Consider the following 20,964-nt stretch of genomic DNA (forward strand, 5'->3'; position numbering starts at 1 on the left):
CAAATGGCGTGTGTGTTTACAATCGAAAGTTTCTTTAAAATTCGGTAAGTGTGCTTGACATTTATTAATTTAGCTTTGTCACTTTTAATCAAATATGCTTCAATTTTCAAACTTAAATTTCATTATTTTTGTTTTAAAGACGCGTCCTGATCTTACATTATTTAAGTCGGAGGATATTCTTTGAGGCTATTGTTGTAGGCTTAGCAATAAGACAGATCAATCTAAATATTTCTCGTCGCTGTTTAGGGTAACGTTACTGGTGAATCGTTACAGCAGGTTACGCACAGTATATTTTATTGTTTGTAATTTATTCAAATATAACTATTCTTTTTGTTTTGCTTAAATGTATATGTTTTAACGTAGCAGTATGCAAGCTGATTGAGTAAAAGGTTCATAATTTCTCTTATAAATAAATCACTGAAAATTGAAAGTTAACAGTTTTATGTATTGCAGGTAATAAAACAAATAAATAACACTATTGTAAGGAACGAAATGCATATTTGTTGCCTTCAACAAAAATCTAACATACATATTTAACTAATAAAATAAACATATACAATAAAAATTGCAATCAGGGTAAATACATCACACAAAAATTTTAATATTTCTTCAAAAGTTGCATTTTCATAAAAATATATATTTACAAACATGAAGAAAAAAAAACAATCCTGTTTTTCGAAGTAAATATTCATTTTTTTAAATTAATGTTTACTATTAACAGGTGATTCTAAGGTAGGAAACAAGTTTACCATATCAAATCAACAAATTTCATAAAAAAATATATGAGAATTCCTAATAAAATCTGAAATTTTTTTTAATAAAAATATATGTAATATGAGATAAGATTCAAGCTAATTTTAGTGAACTAATTTTTTAACCCCCCTCACAAATTAATAAAGCAAACTTCATAAATTTTCATAATCTGAAAAATATTTTGTTTTTTAACTCCAGAAATGATGAGAAATTGGAAATTCTAACATTATCGCAGAGAAAGAAAAGAATTTTTTTTATTTTTAAATGTGCAGAGTAAATAAAAATATAACGCTAATAAATAAAGAATTTTGAAAATTAAATTCTAATAACATTAAATTATGTAAGGATCACAGAAAACTCTAATATCAATGAAAAAAAATCAGAACCGAATAATTTCGGTAATAATAAGTGATTGATATTAACAGCGATTACATTATATATAAGCGGGGATTACTGAACTTACATATACATTGCCTCTAGAGAGAAAAAAGTTATTCTAATTCTAGATTGTTCACCACATTAGCAAAATAAATTTTTCCAGTGTCATCGCACTGGATGGAAATACAAACAGAAGATATATTTGTCACAGGAATTAAGTTAAAGTTGCCAGAATTAGTTACTTGTGTAATATGGCTCAGTTCAACATTAAAATTAAGATTAAGAGAACACATCTTTTCATCAGAAATCATTTCTTCAATAACACCATAATAATTCCAGCAACAGCATATTGAATTCTGACAAGTACAAGTTACTAAAATTTTTACGAAGAAATTAATGCAGCCTAGTTTAAGTTTACTTGCCCTTTTATACATAAGCTTGGTTTAGTTGAGTATCTTAAAAGTATTTGTATGTGTATCACCTATTAAATAATATCTGAAGTTAGTTAGCAAAAAGGCAACTATAGGTGAAGGAAAACTGGCATCCATTTAAAAAATTCTCATGCAAAATTCAAACTTTTTGTCCGTTTAGTCCACTAAGGCAACGCCCCGCTCTTCCGTGCCACAGGTCCTGGGTTCGATCCTTGGGCCGGGCAAGGTTGACTCAGCCTTTCATCCCTTCAGTGGGTCGATAAATGAGTACCAAGCATGCTTGGGAACTAAACACTGGGGGTTCCGCGTTCGGCTGACCACCTAACCGGAACATCTGCTCCTGCATCCCAGAGCCCAAGGTCAAGAAAACTGAAATGGGCACAGTAGACCTTGACCCTCTATGGGCTGTCGCGCCACTGTGTTTAGTTTTATTTTAGTTTTTAGTCCGCTAAGGCAAAATCTTGAATATTATTCTAGATCAACATGATGCAGTTTAATATTTTGGAATGATTTTCAATTTATTTTTAATAAGACTCGTGAAGACTCGTAAAGAGACTAAAAGAACATGAAAACTTTTCGTATAAATAGTGTGCTCTAATAAAATAGTTTTTATCTTTAATCCACAAAGAATATTGTATAAAACAAATTTACTGAGACAGCTATTCAAAAAAAATAATTTTATTATTTCAATTAAATATTAAAATCATTTTGGTGAACCTATACTTAATCTGCCTATATTGTAGTTAAAAAAGTTTAAAAGTATTATTGACTCTGGATTTTTGTTGTCAACATTAGTAACTTATCAAAGTTATATAAATATATATTTCAATTTCCTTCAATTTCTTAAAAAAAAATCTCATCTGAAAATTTCCAAATGAAACTTACTATGCAACTTTTATATAACTTGATTTTACTCAACTTGAACATGCAACTTTTACAGAGCTGCTCCGTAAATGGCATCCAGAATTTCAAGGTTTGAATAAGTCAATAATACGTGCTCTGCAGCTAGGAGGAAGTGGAGACTAGTAACTGGAGAGCCTTCCCCTGGGAGTAACTCTAAATATACACCAAAAAGAAAAAAGACAAGTAAATTATTCTCCTTTGATTCAATGAAATCTTTTCACCTAAAAAATTACTGATAAAGTTTGCATGATCTTTGATTTTTGAAAACATTATTTTATAGCATTATCTTAAATTATTCTCTCAGGCAAGTAAACATATAAACTTAATGTTGCTTTTATTTCGATGGGGCATGAAAAACACAAAACATTGATGTTCTACATTCTTTTATTAAAAGATGATTGATTCTTGATCACATTAAATAAAAGGTTGAAAATGACCTTTTGTTTTTAAAAACCTTACGTGATAGACAATTATTTTCGGAATCAGCAGCATTGAGAATTGGTTTTAGTACAATTTCTTTTGCGAAATTGGACTAAAAATTTAAACAAGCAGGCCAGTGTAATTGAATTTATTCAAAATTTGCTGAGAAAAAAATTTAAATATCAGCATAACAATCCATAATTAAAAATGGTCGGTTGAATTATTGGAAAATTAAGAATTTCAATAAGCGTGTTATTTCTACAGCAGTTTTTATATGCATCTTACAGAAGAATTAGCTTTTTTAAGTGATATGTTTAAACAGTCAAAATAAAGAATTGAAATATACTGGGAGGAGAGTTTTGCAGGTCATTATTATTATTCTTATTCATCTGCTGTTACTAAAGAAACCATTTATTTATTCAAAATTGAATAGAAATAATAATAAAAGGTGATTTATGCAACGAAATAAGCTTTAAAATATTATTCTAATCTTTTAAAATTTGTCATTATCAATGTAAATATGACTCTCGCTAATTCAAATTTTTTATTTATAGGTTCCAATGCTCCAAATAACGTAAGCACAGCAAACTTGCAGAAGAAGCAGAGTAATTGTCAAGAATTTTGATTTCTTGAACGAAAAATTAATTTTTTTTGTTAATAAACGTTTTTATTTGTAAGCTGGCTAAATTATTTAAATTTGCTGTTATTTCGCTTTTACAAAAAATTAGCGCCTTTAACATCTGTTCTATATAAATGAGTTCCCACATTTTTCTGAATCAAATGTATCCTCTTTTCACGATAGTTTAATTGAAATGATTAAAATTACAGAAACATTTGAAATGTTCTTTTAAGGTTTATGAGTCAGCATACTTAACATTATTCAACTCTACATGTTAATTCAAGATTAATAAATTTTATGAACTATTTAATTGCAAATTAGCACAAGGTTCACAAACTATAAATTAAAGGCGTTAAGTGAAAATTCCTATTCTGAATTGTGTGAGGAAGAATACATTCCAATGGGTTGTATTTCAAAATTAAAGGAAGATATATTCTTTGCATTGCATTTTACTTTTCTTCACACAATACATGGAAATCAGTCGAAAATTCTTTCGAAAGAAAGATTCATCCGTATTCCGCTTATGTGTTTAGAAAATAGTTTCTTAGCATCAGGATTAGCAGTGAAAATTAAGACAGACCGTAAAAAGTTAATAAGTAATTACCACCTAATGTGTAACATTAAAAACTCCATCAGAGTGATAAATACCTCTACAAGTGAAAAGATATATATTTAGGTTAAAAATTAGCAGTCTAAGGAGAAATATTTTAATTATATTTAATTACCAGCATTAGCATAAAAAAATATAGCCTGAAGGGAAAAATGGCATATTTTAGTTTGATTAAAAAAATTTCCTTTACAAGCATAAAAACCTATATTTGAGGTGAAAAATAATACACCTTACGTTAGTAAAAAATCACCTTTCCAACTATCAAAAATTACACCTGAGGTAGATTTGAAATAACCTGAAGAGTAAAATGACATGCCTCAGGTTGAAAAATATATACCTCTACAAGCATAAAATTAGATACCTGAGGTTGAAAAATAATTACCTGAGGTCGAACAACATACACCTGAGGTTGATTTATAATAACCTGAAGTGTAAAATGACACACCTTAGGTTGTTGAATAAATACTTCCACAAGTGTTAAAAAATATATTTCAAGCTGATAAGTAATAACCTAAGGTCGAACAAAATACACCTGAGGTTGATTTGAAATAACCTGAAGTGTAAAATGACACATCATACGTTGAAAAATATATATCTCTACAAGCATAAAATTAGATACCTGAGGTTGAAAAATAATTACCTGAAGTGGAACAAAATACACCTGAGGTTGATTTATAATAACCTGAAGTGTAAAATGACACACTTTAGGTTGTTGAATAAAAACTTCCACAAGTGTAAATAAATATACTTCAAGCTGATAAGTAATAACCTAAGGTTGAAAATGAAACACTTTAAAGTAGTAAATATCTACCTCACCCCAGATGTAAAATTAAACACCTCAAGTTGAAACATATATACCTCTGGAGGTATATATTAAGGTATATTTGAGGTTGGTTTTGAGGTATTCATTTGCACCCTTTTCAACCTCAACGACGTCTTTAAATAACAACCTCCTTTATACCTTTAAAATATACCTTGTTTATACCTCATTTATACCTCGATTTTTTCATAAGGGTAGCACATGCGCGGCGGCGCAGAAGAAGAGACAAGCAAGCTACTGCTCAGCCTTTCCTTAGGATATAGTTCTGAATTTGTACCTAAAAGAAAAAGTAATTTCTTCTAATAAACTACAGAATTTATGTAATTGTTGATAACAATAGTTTGCTAGATATTTGATAATTGAAAACTAGTAACTGTACTAGCTCACTTCTTCATGTTTGATCACAAAACTGCTATTTTCACTACATGTTATTTTCTCGCATTTTACCCACGTTAATTATTTACTAAGCAGATTGTTATTACTTATTAGAATATTGGGCAGAATGAAATTAAATCCGATTTCAAGTTTATATGACAATTTGTTTCTAGGTTATGAGCTTTTTCATGCAGCTGTTTATGGTTCACTACTTCAAAAATGCGCGAATTTCGGAAATCTTAAATATTTTAGAAATAAGTTAGTATGGTATGCAATTTTAATCCTGAATTGAATAAAATCAATTGCAAATAAAAACATTTATGTGATATTTTACTTATCAAGCCTTTAGGTTGCGTTATTCAGTAGTGATATCCTGTCCGTAATTGTAATGATTTTCCAAATTTGTCCTTTTTTATCTATTTATTAAACATAACAATAGGAACACTAAACATAAACACAAATAAACATATAATTTTCCTGATTATGCATTATATATTCAAATCGGATTTTTCCGATTCCACGAGATGTTTATCTCGCCAGTACAAGTTTCATTCTGATTGAATTCTCCCTCGGTTAGGGAAGACGCCTAGTAGAAATCCCTTTTGTGGGGATTTAACCTTATTCGTGGCTTGAGTTGCCACATCCTCCCGCCCCGAAAGAGAGTTCAAAAACAATTTACAAATAGAATTTAAAATTATACTAATACTAATTCATATACTAGTATTATACTAATACTAATAATAAGGTTATGAGCTTTTTCATGCAGCTGTTTATGGTTCACTACTTCAAAAATGTGCGAATTTCGGAAGTCTTAAATATTTTAGAAATAAGTCAGTATAGTATGCAGTTTTAATCCTGAATTGAATAAAATCAATTGCAAATAAAAACATTTATTGTTGAAAGTAATATGAACTATTTAGAGTTTCATCCTTACTTCAAAAATGTGCGAATTTCGGAAATCTTAAATATTTTAGAAATAGGTCAGTATAGTATGCAATTTTAATCCTGAATTGAATAAAATCAATTGCAAATAAAAACATTTATTGTTGAAAGTAATATGCATTATTTAGAGTTTCATCCTAAGGGATGTGTATTTATATTTAAACAAGTGTTTGTAACAACTAACTATTAGTTTTATTCTGCTCGGTATTGTAAGTTATATATCAGATATTATACTCAACTTATTTTAAAAGTATTATTTCAAATCATTCTCTCTTAGACATTTTCCTCACATAAAATTACTCACAACTTTAAAATAAATGCTCCTTATCAGCTTGTAATTTGTTCTATTCGATTGAGTGTAAAAAAAGAATAAAAATTGGTACATAACTTTAAAATTTTAATTTATTAAACGATTGTAGATTCTTGATTACATTGATTAAAAATTATTAAAATTACTATTTTTTAAGAAACTCTGATGTGATTGACAATAACATAAGTCCTTTTCAGAATCAGCGTCAAAAATTAAAAAAAAAGCTGCTAGTTTCATGAAGTCAGACTAAAAGTTGAAAAATATAGACTAGGTTTATTGAGTTTAAAGATTTTTAAAAAAGAAAGGGAAGGAAATCTAATTATTAAACTTACAAGTACCATAATGTTACAGATGTATAGAAAAATACAAAGTGTTAAAATTGCATAATAAGATTGGAATTATACAGGGTGTTTATAAAGTCCCGGACCCATTTTGATGTTTAATAACTCATAAAATAATAAAGATAGATTAAAATTAATAACATTAATGGTTAGATAGACTCAAAAAGTTTCATGACCCTTGTCAATGAACTTCCACGTGTGCCCCCTTCGTCGCACGGAGAATATCAAGTCGATAGTCAATTTCACGAGAGGTAGCTTTCTTTTTTACAGAAAAGACAATCTCATCAGTCGTATACTTAGACATGTTGGAAAACTTCGTATTTCCACAACTAGAAGAGCTTCAGCCACATGTCTTTTTGCAACAAGATGGTGCACCACCTCATTGGGGTATCATCGTTCGTAGTTCTTTGAATGACCATTTTACAGGAAGATGGATTGGGCGAGGAGGTCCAATTCCTTGGCCACCCAGATCACCTGATATAACGCCGCTGGTCTTTTTTCTTTGGGGTTTTATAAAGGACAAAGTTTACAGGAGGATCGTGTCGAACATTGATGGCCTAAAAGCCAGAATTACAACCGCAATAGCCTCTGTGGATGCCGACATGCTTGCCGCTACCTGGCGTGAAATTGACTATCGACTTAATAATCTCCGTGCGACGAAGGGGGCACACTTGGAAGTTCATTGACAAGGTTCATGAAAGTTTTTGAGTCTATCTAACCATTTATGTTATTAATTTTAATCTATCTTTATTATTTTATGAGTTATTAACCATCAAAATGGGTCCGAGACTTTATAAACACCCTGTATATTTGAATTTCTGTAAATGTTGTTAATGGTAATACTGTCCTCAGTGTATTTTATTTTGTAGCTGTGATGCATGTTATGCTTTTTAGCTACGAGGATTGAATAGAAATGGCAGAAGATATTTATCTGAAAAGGAAAATTAATTTCATCCAGTTAATTTAAATGATAAAAAAAATACTTTCTAATATTTTAAGACCTGCCACTATTATTGTAAATATGACTTTCTTACTAATTTATATTTTTTTTTCCTTTTAGGTTCCAATAATTACAAGTTTCAACATGTAGACGGAAACAGTATTTAAAATAATTTTGTTGGTTTGTAAAAAAAGTGAAATTTTAGTTTTAAATAAAAGTACTTTGAATTTCAGCTGACTAATTATTTAAATTTGTAGTTTTATAGCTTTAAAAATTCAAGCACCTTAGACAACTATCTTCTAAAAATACGAGTATGAGCTCCCATAAATAATTTTTACTAACTGTAGAATTTGGATAAGTGTTATTTTAAGATGATTTAAATCAATCTATTAAAATTATAGAAGAATTATGCATTTGAAACTTTCTTTTATAGCTTAGCAAAAGAAGCAATTACTGCCGAAGGTTTAATATTAAAAATTTCAGGTTGATAAATGATCTCTACTAGTGAAAAAAAATGTAATGTACATTATTCTTCATATAATATATATAATATCTTTATATATATATTATATTTTTTATACAGTGAGTCTAAAAATTAATAAACTAGGTGGTCCGTATAACACCTCACCTTCGTAAGTGCTAAAAAAAACGTCTTTGGTTGAGAAATTAATACTTCTAAAAATACAAAAATATATACTTGAGGTTACGAAATAATAACTTAAGGTAGAACATGGAACACATGGCGAAAATTAAAAATAACCTTTCCAATTGTTGAAAATACACTTCAGGTTGATTTATAACAACCAGAAGTGTAAAATGGCCCACCTTAGGTTGAAAAATATATACCTCTACAAGCATAAAATTATATACCTGAGGTTGAAGAATAATTACCTGAGGTAGAACAAAATACATTTGAAGTTGATTTATAACAACCAGAAGTGTAAAACGACACACCACAGGTTGATAAATATATACCTCTACAAGCATAAAATTATATACCTGAAGTTGAAAAACAATTACCTGATGTCGAACAAAATACACCCGAGGTAGATTTATAATAAGCTGAAGTGTAAAATGACACACCATAGGTTGAAAAATATCTACCTCTACAAGCATAAAATTAGATACCTGAGGTTGAAAAATAATTACCTGAAGTCGAACAAAATACACCTGAGGTTGATTTATAATAACCTGAAGTGTAAAATGACACACCTTAGGTTGTTGAATAAATACTTCCACAAGTGTAAAAAAATATACTTCAGGCTGAAACATATATACCTCTGGAGGTATATTTAAGGTATATTTTAGGTTGATTTTGATGCATTCATTTGCACCCTTTTCAACCTTTACGACGTATTTAAACAACAACCTCCTTTATACCTTTAAAATATACCTCGTTTATACCTCGATTTTTTCATAAGGGATTTGAGCTCAGAAATCATCTAATTTATTTCTTTTATTGAAAACAAAATTATCCGTTTGTTGCTGTTGTTGTTCATTTTCGTCGCACTAGAGCTGCACAATGGGCTATTGGCGACGGTCTGCGAAATATCCCTGAGGATGATCCGAAGACATGGCATCACAATTTTGATCCTCCGCAGAGGGGATGGCACCCCCTCTTCGGTAGCCCTACGACCTACACGCGAAGTCGAGCACTTTACGGTAGAACAGCTTAACGAGGACCGTTTGATAACAGATATTTGGTCAATTTAGGAATTGGTAACTGGGCGGAGTGAGCTTGACGCTAGCTTTTATCCATCAATCTTCTTATAACCCTATATTGATTGACCCTACAAACTTTTTCGCCAAAGCAATTGGCGTTGTTTAAACAAAAGCTATTGTTAGAGGAAGCCATTTTCTGTATTTGACTGCGCGGGATTTCATATTTTATCATCATGAAAGTTTTAGTTACAGGTAATTCTTATTAATTAAAGATTTATAATATTAGTGTACAGTCCGCAAAAAAAAAAAACGAATCACCCTGAATAACTTTCGTTCTAATGATCGGATTTTCACGAACTAAGTGTCAATCTTAATGGTTCCCGGGGGTGACCTCAAATATGCTAATTAATTAGTGCTAACTATTAATTAAGTTACGAAATCAGACACAAAAACGTACTTTCTCTGAATAAACATATATTTTTTTTTACATATTTGGATTACTAACCTTCAAAATATAGGGGGTAGCCGCAATCTGGGAAATATGGTCCCCATAGTTTGGTCAGGAGAGCGATCCAAAGTTCGTACCCCTTAATGTTAATTTCACTTTTTACGTTTTTAGTCATATTTTTAAAACTATTAAAGCAATTCAAAGAAAATTGCACCCACTCATAAAACTCGATTACCCAAAGTTAATTTCATGAAAAAAATAATTTTTAATAATTATTAATTATTTTTTATTATTTAATAAAATTAAGGATGAAAAAATTTTGAATTATAAGGTATGAATTTTTTTATACCATATTAATCTACATGCTTTTCAATTGAAAAATCTAAAGTTTCAACCGTTTTTATTTATTAGAAGCTGAGAAAAATTAAAACTAATTATTTTTGAAAAAATAATTTGGCGACAGTAAAGAAATAATTAAATGGGGCGATTAATATTAAAATGTGATAAACTTGCGAGGAACTTGACTTCGCGCGCACAGCGTAAAATTTCATTCATATTTTTTTCACTAATAATCGTTTGCTAATCTTTTTATTTTTATTTCTTTCAAACTATAAAATAGGTTATTTCTTTTTTAGTCGTTTAATATTTTATTTTTCTATTTAGTAAAGAAATTTGAATAAAAGACGCTTTATTCAACGAATGTCTAGTTTTATAAAAGCGTGCTTCTGATAGAATATGATTATACACCAGATTGTGCTAATTTAATGTGATTATTTTTTATTTTTTGATTTTGTTTTTCAATAACTGATACAATTTCAATAATATACATACGTATGAATAGATTTGGAGTAATATATTTATCAATTTCTTGAATATATATTTCATAAATATTAATAAAAATACGTAGTCAACATTTTTAGCATCTCTCACAACATCGCAAATTTCTCAACATCTTATAGGGTAAACTAACCAATGAAGGGACACTTAAGCTTAGCTTGCCTTTAAAAAAAAATCATACAAATTTCTAAATTTGTTATTAAATGCAAATTATGTAAAAAAAAAAAATAGATAACTCACATAATATTGTTTTAAGCTTTTGGTGGTTTAAATAATAAGTTGTAAGATAACCAAGTGAAGGAACAGTTCTTACCAGTGAATAAACACTAAATTTTCGAGTGAATGAATACTTAATTTTGAGAATGTTTGATGCTCGTTAGGAATCCATAGGCCACACAAATGTCTAAAATCAAGATTTTTCTTGGAATTGCAACATATAACCACAGTTAACGTGGAAAATGTTAATTTTTTTCAGTCATGGAATGGAAAGTAAAATATGTTTGAATACATAATTTAAAAATTTTTTTTTAAATTTTTTCCCTCACAGTTTAATAGTCAATTCTAAATTATGAATGTTTATTATTGTGTAATCCGATGAAGCTTTTATTATTATTATAATTAGATCACTTTTTTGTTTACTCTTTTACCCATATTTTTTGAACTTCTTTTTTATCTTAAGTATTTTTTTTTCTCTTCGTCATACTTTCTGCTTTAACTTTTTTTCAGCTCTTTCAATCTCTTTAAATTTTCGTTCTTTTTCTGAAGTTAATGCTAAAAAGTAATTTATTTCTTTTTCTTTTGATTTAACCTTCCTCTTTTTTCCAAATTTTTGGCCAATGTAAATGTATCTTCGAAATTTCTTTTGATTTTCCAGTACCATTTCCAGAATTCCTCACTGAATAATAAAAGAGAAAAAGGAGTTTCGAAGTTTGAGTAAAATCCATCTCTCATTGACTTATATCTAGTGGGTCCTCAGCAGTACTTACCATTTACTTATGGAACCGATTGTTTTTGCATTTAACAATGCCTCAAGAGGACTCATCTCAAAATCAGTTTTCAAGATACTTTCATTATCAATGTTAGTTATCTCAGCTTCAGTGCCAAAAATTTTTTAACCAAATGTTCTTTTAGAAATAAATTCTTCAATATTGAGAAAAGCACAGGCTATTGGATATTTGGGAGATTAAACTTTTCTGTCAGTGTTGCAACATAACTTAAAAAACGTAAAAATTTGCAACATAACTTGTGAGATTTCCATCTCAAGCTTTTGAAGAAATAGTGCATCGTTACTCTCGAAGCATGTGTTTTGTTGATAAGCTGTCTCGCTCATTAACTCTTGGTGTCTGTTTTGCATGCATTTGTTAAAGTCAACGTTTTCTACATCGAATGGAAAAATATCACATTTCATAAAAGCATTTTAACTTCATCAGTTGATGCCTCAAAATCTTATTTAAAAATGGATGTAAAAATTTTCTCGACATATTGTTTTACAATTCTTTTGTTTTCAAGATCTAACGGGAGATTTCAATGAATTAGGTAGAAAACTAAACCCGAAAATTTGTTTTGATGAACAAAACTTGCTCAGTTTCAAATTGATATGAGATTTATACCTATCCAGAACAAGCAAAATAGGGAATTTGATAGCATTTTTAATTAGCCATGGGTAGAAACATTTACAATATATTTGTAAAATGTTGCTGCGATCATCGCTTAATTTCATGAATCGCTTTTTCCAATGAAATATATAGCAGGGACTGATTCTGTAATATCTCAAAGAATTCTTCAGTAAGGAAAAACTACCAAGGGAGGTACTTTTTCTTTCCTGGGTACTTTAGAATATAAATCCTTATAATTTTTAGGGTCAAAAATTTTTCCCGTTTAAGGGCAGTATTCAACTCTTACTTCGTCCGCATTGTAAATGCAATCACTTTCTAAAAGGCTACTTCCCTCCTAAAGATTCTTCTAAAGTTCTTGAAATCAGTATTTCGAATATTATTCTCCAAGGGAAGTTTTGCTTTTTGAAATTATCTTCGCATTGCACTGAGTCATCGGTGGATGTCGCCTTAAAAACCCTTTACCTGGATGATTGTCTTTAAATGGATTTTTCCTACCAGTTCCCGTCTGGATATTAAAGACCGCAATAAGATAAAAATTTGGCTAATTATTGGCACAAAAGCCTGTAAAGAAATTTTTCATTCAAGCTTTTATTATTATATTTAGTCAGTAAACATAGTTTATTAAGGTGTCTGAGGTATGATGTAATAAGTAATCACTACATTTATGAAGATAATAAAAAATATAAAGATAAATTTCAACTTTAAACGGAATTTTTTGATGTCCTTAAATTAAAATGTTAAGGCTTGTAGCAAAAAAAAAAAAAAAAAAAAAAAAAAATTGCTGCATTGATTTTTTTTACAAAGTAGTAAATTATTATTTTTTTAATCTAAGAACCTGTGCCTATAGCTTATGTGAAATTTATTTTAATATAGAGTGAAATAATTTAATATGTTGTGTAACTAAATGGATAATCCCAAGAAACGGAATCGAAAATATAATAACGTCATTGCATTAAAAAAATAATGGATGATAATAAAAATAGGCATGTTTTGAGCGTTCAATAATAAAAGTCACAAGTTATTCAAGCCTGACAAGTCTTGAGAATGGGCGATTATATTTGAACGCTCGAAACATGTTGACTTTTGCTTCCCTCTTTATATGTTTTGAAGCCAGTTGAGTTTTTATCGTCAATTATACAGTTTTACATTTTGGTCTTGATCATTATTTTGATAAGGATTTTACACTCGTTAAAGTAAACATATGTATTTTAATATTTTAACAGAATTTATGTGGTCTTTAAAAATGTAAGAGCATCAATATTGTAAAAGTTATATTTAACTTAAAAGTTAAAATTTTGAGACCAGATATTTTGAGTTAATGAAATTAAATATTTTAAGTTTTTGTGCCCCCATTTCAGTATCTTAAAGATCTTACGAGCTCTGTTTAAAAAGAAAGTATCAGATATATATAAGAAAACAAATTAATCATAGTAGCAGTATTTGGTGGTAAATGTAGCGTATCGTAATTGAAGAATATGCTGTGCGACATTTTATGGTGAATTTGCGAACGTAAGTTTCAGAATGTATCGAAACATAAGGATGCTATTTGCTAATCATTTTTATCCAAAGAAAACCATGTAACCTAAATATCTAGCAGAATGAAGCGATTTTTTAAACAATGAATCATACAATGTGCAACATATTATTTCAATATCTTATTCTTAAACATAACATATTTCAATGTTTTTAAAATGGCACTAAACATTCAGCAATTCCTTGAGTTATAGAAAAAAAGAAATATCGTAAATTATAGAAAACCTTGTAAATGTGTATTAAAATTACTATACAATCTACATTTTATTTTTCAAGTATCCTCGAATAAATATAGCAAAAACAGCATAATCTATATAATATCGGTAAAAAGTTCATGTATTTAAATTCTAAAAACTTAGAAAATCATAAATAATTTATAAATCGATACAAATTTTCTTTTCAAAGGGGATTAAAATATTTTTTTTTGCTTTTTGGACAGAAATCAGCTTAAAAATTGTCTATTGCCTAGAAACTTCGAGATATTTACTATTAACAATTAATTAAAGCTCTCCCAGCAATCACAAACATTATTTCAATTTTTTCTACAGTCAGAGCGTGGTTGCCTAGCAACCTAGTAAAATTACGCATTCCTCTTTTGAATTAGTCAATGGGTTATCTTAAAATATTCATTTGCGCAGGCGACTTTTTTTGGCGGTTTTCTGGACTATCGCCAAATATATAAACATTTATTGCGGCCCAATTTACCACCCAATTTTTTTAAAATTTTGTCTACCCCCCCTAATTCAAGTGTCTAGATTCCAAATATGTAAAAAAAAATATATGTTTATTCAGAGAAAGTACGTTTTTGTGTCTGATTTCGTAACTTAATTAATAGTTAGCACTAATTAATTAGCATATTTGAGGTCACCCCCAGGAACCATTAAGATTGACACTTAGTTCGTGAAAATCCGATCATTAGAACGAAAGTTATTCAGGGTGATTCGTTTTTTTTTTTGCGGACTGTACGTTTCATAGCAGTATATTAAAAAAATTACATGAAATTTAAAAAAGATTAATGAATTCTTTTAAATATCTGTGAATACCACGCTTTTGATTTTGAAGTAAATAGTTTGTAAAATTTATGTATTTTAAAAAATCGTTATAAAACAAATTCATTTATTAAAGTTTTTCTCTGCTTCCTTAGAAATCCTTTGTTTGATCTGTCGAAAATGTGTGAAGCAGCTTAGTAATGAAATTTCATTTAGTTAAATTACTTGATTTATGTTTATTTTAGTGACATAATACAGAGGTATCTTTCTTTTCTAGGAAATATATTGCTAATTAAAATTTATTTTATATAGGAAGTTTAATATTGAATTTTCTTAAAAATAGTAAAGAGTTTTTGATCATGTCTAAAATAATTTGTTTCAATTTTATTGTAAACTAATCTAAAAAAAAATTCTGAGAGAAATGGAACAAAATTAGATAATATTTATCATTTTCATTCACAGTTACTGCATTCATTATTATTCTTTTAGGTTGTCTTAACTATTGAATAAATTATGAGCATGCATACTTTCAAAAAAAAAATTTTATTCTGTAGGTGTATCACATTTATGTGCAAATCAATTTGTACTCAATAATTTGTTTTATTTAAAATAAATAATACAAATACTATAATAAATTAGAAGATAATTCTGATTAGCAAGTTATCTTAAATTTAAGTTATCTTTATTGGATATTAATATGAAATTGAATTTTTTCAATTATTTAACTTCTCAAACTATATCTATAATTGTATTTTTTTCATTATCCTAAGATTTTTGACAGTTTACGAATAAATGGACAATGCAAAGCAAACCTTTCATATTTCTTCTTTCTCTTCATAAAATACAAACTAATAAAATACTTTGTTATTTTTTTTTATTAGGTGATTCCCTGGAGAAGTATTTAGCTAATTACTTAAATGCTGAATAAAAATGGGATATCGATGTTTGCACACCCTGGAATCGGTGTGGACAAATTAAGTATGCAGTTGTGAAGGGACGATAGTGTTTTTGTCTTAATTCATGTTGGTAAGTTAAAATGTAATTTATTTACATATTCAATGATTATGTATCTAAACCATTTGTTGGCATTGTTTGTATCTTGTGTAACTATTCTAATTCAGATACTGATTTATTTATTTTTCAATATTATTTATGGTTGTGCTATAAAATAATAATTTATTTTGCTTTTTTTTAAAATAAAGCAACTAATGATGTGCAATTGGGTACAATGCCCAACTTTAAAAAACTGGCTTTTGTGGTTAATAAAATTTGTGGGGTTATTGGGGAGATTTTGTTAGTGAACTGTGGAAGAATAATTCTGGGCAGCCAGTCTAAAAAAAAGTGAAGAGAACTCGGAAGGTATAACTCGTAACACCCCGGGCAACTATCTACATGTATTTTTTTTTATCTGTTTGTTATTAAATTTGCAAGTTTAAAATCTGTTGAACACCTTGGCAATTGTAGTTGTCGCGGCGGATCACAATACAGAAATATTCCTGAGTTGTTTTTCTCGAACGAAGAGTTTAGAAATTTCTCTTGCTAAAAGATCAGCATATGCATCAACATTTTGTTGATATTGAAAACGTCACTGTAAAGCAATTCAATGAAGTAATTAAAACTTTGTGAATTTTACTTGGGCTAATGTTCTGTGAATCAGCTTTATCTGTGGATGAATGTATTGGTTAAGATCACATACATTTAAACTGCCAGGGCCATATTCAACTGGCAAACATCTTTGAAGAATTCTAAAAAAAGGAAGTGTATTTATACACAACTTTATATACTAATTATATGAAAATATTGTAATCTTGTCTTGACATTTAGCCAGATAACCAGAACTCATCCCATACAAATAAGAAAGAGTAGTCATGGTCAGAAGTCTGTTTAGAAGAAATTTGGGTCCGTTAACAAACTATTCACAAAATATCTTCTCATAAAAACGGACATTTCACAAAATAATTTATCTTTTACTCAGGCCCTTCACAAATTCGTTTATCTTCATTATTGTTTTGTTAATCGAATAAACCCTACCCAGGAGGAAGGGGGAGAACGTCAGATGTAAACGAAATAAATTTTGTCTTCGGCAGACGCTTCTTTCTTTATTCGTCCGAAATGAATATTCTGCGTTCAGCAGTATAAGCAAAATACCAAATATTTGTATGTTGCATCGCTAATTTAGTAGCAGCAATTGCTGTTTATTTTTTAAATTTTAATTTTTTTAATTATAATTTTACAATGTTGGGAACTCCTTGAAAAAGCTTTTTTTTACAATAACAGACCCTATTTGCACAAATTCGCAAAAGCAGGACCCTGGTTGAAAGAATGTGACTTAACGTTTATTTTATATTCACAAATTACGAGTAATTTTTTCTCAATTTTACAAATACGGACCTTTCACAAAATGTCTGGACGGATCCCTGACAGTACTTGAACAGATTTAGTACTATAATACTGTTAAGAAAAATATTCAGAATGTATTCAGTAGAGAGTGTTTTTTTCTAATATTCTTATCTGTGCTACTTTACACATTGCAGAAAAATGTTTAGATGCAATAGAATATTTTATGACTAGTTCTCTCTCTCAATGATTCTGGTTCTACCCTTAAAGGACAGAGAGAAGATTGTTTAGAGCATTATCCCTGAATTATAAATTCTCTTCCACTTTAAACGCCTTTGGTAAAATATACTAAATGAATAATGCTAATAACGCTAATGAATAATGCCCATTGCTATTTCAAAATAGCAATGGGTATATTGTTCAACACGAAAAGAGATTATAAAAAATTTCCGATTGCACGGAGATTAATCTAATTCTATTCTTTGTTAGCTTAAATGAGATGTAGACTCAACAGAAGCTAATACGGGTGTCTCAATTAGTATCTTTCTGTACTATTACTATAATGTTTTTTGTTTTGATTTTTCAGAGAATTGTATATTATTAACAGTGGCATTTACCAGAGTTTTTTTCCCCAACTGTATTGTTATAGTATGGATTGTTTACTGTTAGTACAGCACTGTTTATAAATTATTACAGTGTTAATAAAATAATTAAAGTCAGAATGAATTAAATGATCTTTTAATGTTTATCAGTATTTGTCTTTAATCAAACCCTGGTTAAGAAAAAGACAGTGCCCTTCCAGTTAGCATATTCCTCTTTTTATTAATAAAATTAATAATATATATTTTTTTAATTTGATTATTTCAAAAATATTTATTACTTTTGTTTTTATCAGTGGCATTTATTGCATTCCAAATAAAAACTAATTTAATGTTTGATCTAGATACTAATAAGTTTAGAAAATTAATTTATGATTTTATTTTTTATTCTTGAAAAAGGTTTAGAAAATAATATTCATTAAAGAACTGGTGATGTCGACAGAATTTAGATGATTAGATACTAAAAAACTGGGAGCAGTGCAATCATACCTGAACAATAGACAAACACATCAACATGTACTAGCTCATCAATAAAGGTCAGCGTGGGGATAACACAACATGCACGTTCCATGATCCATCATGGACTCGTGCCTTTAAGAAGCCTACGTGGCTGTCTCTAGGGTAAACAGTTACTCAACAGTGCACACACCAACTGAACAATTGGCTGTGGGGTCGTTTATGTTGTGTAAAGAAATTATAAAAAAATCTGTCCTGTGACTAACTATTAAATGCTGTGATGTAATGTCCTGTGATTGTCTTGTTCTTAAAGCCATTAGTCTTTATGTGTAAACCCTGATTAATGCTGCAATAGAAATATTAAATAATATTAATCAGACACTTCCCCTCTCTTTCAGATGTAAGTAACCTGACTAAATTGGGGATCTGCAAAAAGAATTTAAAAGAAAAAATCTAGCAACAAACCTAACGTTGCAATAATTTACACTCCTTTTTTATGTCTTGATTTTAAAGTGACAGATGTGTCAAATCCCCGAGTATGAGTTTGAGTGATGCTTCCACCCAAAAGAGTTGTGAGACCACTCTGAAAGTGTCGCAAGTATGCCATATGCATGGAAAAAGATGGATATGCCAGGTTTAATAATTAATTTTTTTTTTCTGTTAATCTGTGCTTATAACTTAAAACGTATACTTCTGTGCTAAATGTTCTTTCACTCTGTAATTCAAATTGATTCAAACTAATGTATGCAATCCTTTGTTAGATTCACAAGTTGAAGAGTTGTGCTTTTATCTATATACTTAACCATTGGTTGAAATCTTAAAAAGGTATCTTGATTACATTATTAATTTGAAGCTTGAATCAACTTGTAGCTTTTGCCTGGATTCTACTGATGATTCATGTTTGTCCCGGGGAATAGTCTCACAGCATTGTCTGCTTAAAGCTTTTCTGTGAGATATATTTACCAGGACTTGATTTTCTACAATGGTTTATGCAGATTCTCATTTAGTTTGAAGAATATCTCTGTACCGTAACAAGATAACATTTCAGTCATTGATTTTGCTATATGTATTAAATATAATTGTATATTTTTAAAATTCATAAAGATAATTAAGCTCTTTATTTTCCGGCACGGTTGTCAGTTATTAATGTAACTGAAGTCTTTGATTGGATTCTGATCCACTGTAGAATTTTAAGGTAACATGATTTCTATTTTTTTTATCTAGAAAAATGCTTTTATTTTACAGCTGACTAAGCAGACAATAGCATAGCTGCCAACTGTTCAGAATTTTTTAGGATTTGTTCCTAATCTTTAAATCCAATCTGAAAATCTGATATTTTTATAAAAAATCTGGATTTTCATAAAATTTTTTATTTTAAACCAATCCTTTTTTCTGATCGCCAAAAGCACGCATCCTGTGATTATTGTGCTAAAGTAATTAGTAGCTTTTTATTGGAAAATATTTTTCCAATAGCTGTCTGTTGCTGATTATTACACTAAACTATTATTTTTGGAATTTTTTTTTTGTAGTATTTAAACACTTGCATCAGAAATATTTGTTTATGATGTAGATTATTATTTACCTGTGTTTTATAATTTAGAAATAAATAATTATATATTAATAGGTAATGTTTGTTTTTAATATATTATACCAGTATTCCTAATTATAAAATATTAATATTATAAGTTTCCCACAAAAGATAGCGTTTATAGTTTTGTTTTACTAATTTACATAATTAAATATATGTCTATTAATGTTATGATTTAATAGCTACATTTTTATCTTACTCTCGTAATTAGTGCATATAATTTTGTCGCATATAGTGTTCCTAATTTTTGATTCCTAAGGTTGGCAGCTATGCAATAGTTATAAAGAAAGACTTAGCTGCTTTTTTTCTCAGGATGATGCCACTAGTAGTGGCCATAGACCTTATATGATTGCATCTGCAAGCACCTTCATAGAGTCAAGCTAGCTACCGTACTCTGTCTATTGTGTAAGAATAAAAACAAATATACGTGCTTCAAATTCTCAGATCCAACTTGAATAATTTTTTTTCTTCCTTTTTTATACTTTTTACATATGCTGTACTCTTACCACTAAAAATAAATATATTCAAAAGAAAATATATCTCATTTATGTATTCTTTCTTGAAGATGTATATCAAGAGAAAGATACTATTTTATAGTACGTATGTCTCCAAGGTGCTACTACTATAACACTGCAACTATTTCAGTTTAAATGAATCTCAAGTTAGAATTTAATGCTACTATATTTAATTAAAATTATGAAAATACGTCCAATAGTACGTTTAGAAGTCATTTGACTAAAATATTGATAAGTATTGAACAAGAGCAACAATTTTCTCTTGACCTGAGAAAAAAACCAGAGTTTCGGGAAACGAAAAGCGTTAGTTAACTTATTTTTAACAAACTAATTTTTATAACTGTTATTCAACTTTATTTTATTTTCAACTAGCTGAATATCCACTCTTCTAACAGGATTAATAAAATTAAAAAACAATAACTCGGTACTGAACAACCCAATAAAATCGTGGACAAAGCTGAACGGTATATACTGACAAAATTAATAAGCAAAAACATAGCAAAACCTGTTTTTTGTAGTTCAGCCCATTAAAATTAAGATTA

At 28.9% G+C, this 20,964-nt stretch overlaps 1 long non-coding RNA gene across 2 annotated transcripts; it reads left to right on the top strand.

The window, feature by feature from the left end:
• The first annotated feature begins 9,520 nt into the window (after positions 1 to 9,520).
• Positions 9,521 to 20,444, top strand: LOC147807579 (uncharacterized). 2 transcript variants are annotated; one of them, XR_015434880.1, is made up of 4 exons: positions 9,521 to 9,756; positions 15,809 to 15,953; positions 18,718 to 18,953; positions 19,190 to 20,444. It is a non-coding gene; the product is annotated as an uncharacterized LOC147807579 (long non-coding RNA). The 2 variants fall into 2 exon arrangements; XR_015434879.1 differs by having other exon boundaries at positions 18,718 to 20,444.
• The last annotated feature ends 520 nt before the right edge of the window (positions 20,445 to 20,964 follow it).

Source organism: Parasteatoda tepidariorum, chromosome 6 (genome assembly GCF_982258835.1).
Source record: "Parasteatoda tepidariorum strain Cologne lab strain chromosome 6, Ptep-v5.0, whole genome shotgun sequence".
Taxonomy (NCBI): Eukaryota; Metazoa; Arthropoda; class Arachnida; order Araneae; family Theridiidae; genus Parasteatoda; species Parasteatoda tepidariorum.